The sequence below is a fragment of the Heterodontus francisci genome, chromosome 21, assembly GCF_036365525.1.
Source record: "Heterodontus francisci isolate sHetFra1 chromosome 21, sHetFra1.hap1, whole genome shotgun sequence".
NCBI lineage: Eukaryota > Metazoa > Chordata > Chondrichthyes > Heterodontiformes > Heterodontidae > Heterodontus > Heterodontus francisci.
Genome location: NC_090391.1, coordinates 26,620,168 through 26,624,090, shown reverse-complemented (window position 1 = coordinate 26,624,090; position 3,923 = coordinate 26,620,168).

Sequence of the window (3,923 nt, the reverse complement as noted above, 5' to 3'; positions counted from 1 at the left end):
CTGGATTGCAAAGGATGCTATTGGAATTTCAAGCCTTATAATATATTATAACATTGTTAGAAAGGATTCTAAAGTGTAACAGTGAATGATAAAAGTTTTCCAAGTTTTATGAAGGAGTATAAAGTTCCATAGGGACTATAAAGGATTATAATATGTAATGAAAAATGGTAATGATTAAAAGCCAGTATAAAACATTATAAAGGATGATTAAGGATTATAAAAATGTATAAACAATTATAAAGTTTTATAAAATATTATAACGTTCTGTAAGAGTTTGAAAGGAATTTAGATATTACCAAGGGTTATCAAAATGTAAGCGGTGTATGAGGCGTTTCAAAGGGTTACAATGTATTATAAGGAATTATGAATATTTGGAAATAATTATAAACGGTTACATGCATTATTCAGTGTGATAAAGAGGTGGAACCTGTGATAAATATTTATAACATATTATTAAAAGAAGGTAATAGAGGATTATTAACTGTTATAAGGAGTAATTAAGCGTTATAATGATCCCAGGTTGCAGTAAAGTTTTATAAGGTGTTCCAAAGGATAACAACGTGCTATTAAGCATTTTAAAGTTTTTTTTTTAAATTTATTCTTTCACAGGATGTGGGTGTCGCTGACAAGGGCAGCATTTATTACCCTTCCATAATTGCCCTTGAGAAGGTAGGGATGAGCCACCTTCTGGAACTGCTACAGTCCGTGCAGTGAAGGTACACTCACACTGCTGTTATTATGGGAGTTCCAGCGTTTTCACCCAGCGACGGTGAGGTATTGGCGATGCAGTTCCATGTCAGCAAAATGTGTGGCTAGGAGGGTAGCTTACAGGTGGATTTCTTCCCATGCATCTGCTGCCCTTGTCCTTCTAGTTGGTAGTGGTCGCTCGTATGTAATGTGCTAGTGAAGCAGCCTTGGTGAGTTGCTTCAGTGCAACCTATATATGGTTCACACTGCTGCCACTGTGCATCGCTACTGGAGGGACTAATGGTGAAGGTCTTGGATGGTGTGCCAATCAAGGGTCCTGCTCTGTCCTGGATGGCGTGGAACGTCTTGAGTGTTGTTGGAGCTGCACTCTTCCAGGCATGTGGAAAATATTCCATCACACTCCTGACTTGTGCCTTGCAGATGATGGGTAGGATTTGTGGAGACAGGAGGTAAGTTATTGGCCGCTGAAGTTATAGCCTCTGCCCTGCTCTTGTGGTCACAGTACTTATATGACTGGTCCAGTTTAATTTCCGGTCAATAGAAACTAGGAGGCGTTGACAGCGGGGGTTTCAGCAATGGTAATGCCATTATACGTCATGGGGAGATGCTTGAATTTTCTTGTTAGAGGTGGTCATTGCCTGGAATTTATGTGGCTATTATGTGTCCCTTATCAGCCCAAGCCTAAATGGTGTCCAGGTCTTGTTGCATGTGGGCCTAGACTGTTTCAGTATCTGAGGAGTCCAGAATGCTGCTGAAAATCATGCAATAATCAGAGTACCTCCCCACTTCTGACGTTATAGTGGAAGGTAAGTATTTGATGAATCAGCAGAAGATATTTCGATTCAGGGCAATACCCTGAGTAAATCCTGCAGGGATATCCTGGGAGTGAGATGATTGACGTCTAACAGCCAGAACCATCTTCCTTTGTGCTAGCTATGACTCCAAACAGTGCACAGTTTTCCCTTTTTCCCATTTTCTCCAGTTTTGCTAAGGCTCCTTTATGCCACAGTCGGTAAAATTCTACCTTGATCTCAAGACCTGTCACTTTGTTAAGGATATTAAGGAGGTGGAACTCCCCCCTCTCTGCAGGGACCCAGTGAGTGAGGGCATTACAGCTCACCAAATGGAAAACATTGAACCCTCATTATCCGCTGTCCAGCTTCCTATTTAAAGTTCCCAACCTATCTCCTTGACCGTCTCCGGCGCTACTCTAGATTCTACGTTCCATATAGTCACCCAGTAAGATGAGGGCAGTGTTGCTGATTGCGTTTTGTGTTTTATTCACACGATAGCATAGAAAAATCTCACAAGGTCCTTCCAAGAATGCTGCTCAAAGAAAGGCTGACACTACGGGGAAAGACATGGTTGGAGGGTAGCCAGAGCTTGTTTCGCAGTTTACTTAAGGAGCGTCTTAAAGGAGGAGAAGCAAATGAAGAGGCAGAGAGATTAAAGGAGGTCGACAGCTTGGCGGCTGGGGACACCACATTTTTTGAATAAGAGGAAAAGGAAGAGTTGGATAGTGCACCTGAAGGTGAAAAACAGATAGAACGAGGTGCTTGGGCATGGAAGGATATGAACAGGAGGATGCAAATTATATGGTACAGGTGTTTGCCAATTGTGAACCTATATAAGTCAGCGCAGAAATGGGATATCCATTAATGTATCAGATTTGACACATTTATTATCCTGTACTTGCAGCAATTGGAGTTCCTGGTAAGCCTGTTTCTGAGCTGTTAATGGTGTAAATCGATGTTTACTGAGTGCTATTCTTAACTGTTTGTTTTAGAGAGCTAGCTTTTCTTTTCCAGCAACATACAAATGGAATATCCTCACTGTCTACTCTTTCAGTCTTGCAGGAACTGCATTATGCCTTGAATGGTTTTGGTTTCAATAACACTGGTATTGTTACTAGATTATTCCCTGTATTGAATGTACTTAAATGAGATGCCTCAGCGAGGATCAATAATCAGAACATCAGGAACTTTTAAAAGTTACATGATGTGGAACTAACCGATCCTGGAATATTTTGTTACGGATGTTTTTTTGTGATTGATAATGAACATCTCACGGTCTTAGTGTTGCAAGGGACCAGCACAATATCCTTGCTCCTTAATAACATGGTTCAATTTAACTAGGAGGCCAATGTATTTATTGCTTATTACTGTTATATATATATTTCCATTCCATGTGTGTCTGACGCTGCTTCAGAGTTCTGGCCAATGAACTGTATTTGCGGCTGACTCTTTCACATCTCCTTCTCTGCTTCACTGTGGAGCCTTCATTGTCACTGGATTAATTTGCAAAATAGAAAACATTGATATGATGTTTTATTGCTTTATCTTCTATCAGTTGGAATCAAGAGTTTCCCATTAATCTGTAGATAATCAGCTGCACGCTGATTTTGGTGTTTAGCAAGTAAAAAATCCCACATTCAAGCGGTGTACTTTATAATTCCAGGAGAAGGCATTTAAATGATTGTGAGGTTTGTCTGAACGAAGCTTTTGATCCTGTTTATTCTATACATTGCAGTTGAGATGAAGGTTGTAGTTGAACAAGTGGAGACTTGAGTGTTCTGTGGACACATTAAAATATTCACAGAAATTTCACTATTGAACAAAATGACTCTGCTAATAGAATCATTGAAACACGGGGCTGGTAAACAAAACACATGGGTAGAACGTTAGGAATAAAACATAAGTGCAAACTGGCATTAAGTTACAGTTTGCCGGGTGTGAGTACTCCAGAGAGATACAGAGAGCGACTGAGAGAACAGAAGGGGGAAAGGATCAGGGGGAACGAAACCGAGGGAAAGAGATAAGCAAAAGTAAAGGGAAAGAGAAAGAAACAGCAGTGTGAATAATTCACTATCATAAAGTGCTGGAATGTTCAGAACAATTAGTGAGAGAAACTGAGAGTTGAAGTTGTCTGTTGTCGGATTGTGTCCATTTTACTGTTGAACTTGATCCTCTGTGTTTATTTCTGTCAGGTCCTCATTTTTTTTGTAGGCAGTTCCTATTCCTTACTGATTTACTGAATAAACATAATAGAATCAGTTCTTAACCGATGGTAATTTATTATTTAAATACTGACCTTTAAAATCGCTGTGACTGCTGAAATCAATGAAAAGCGAGGCTGATATCATAAATCTCTTGCAATTTATATCTAATTGTCTTTACAAACTATATTAGAATTAGAATTAGAATTAGAACATTACA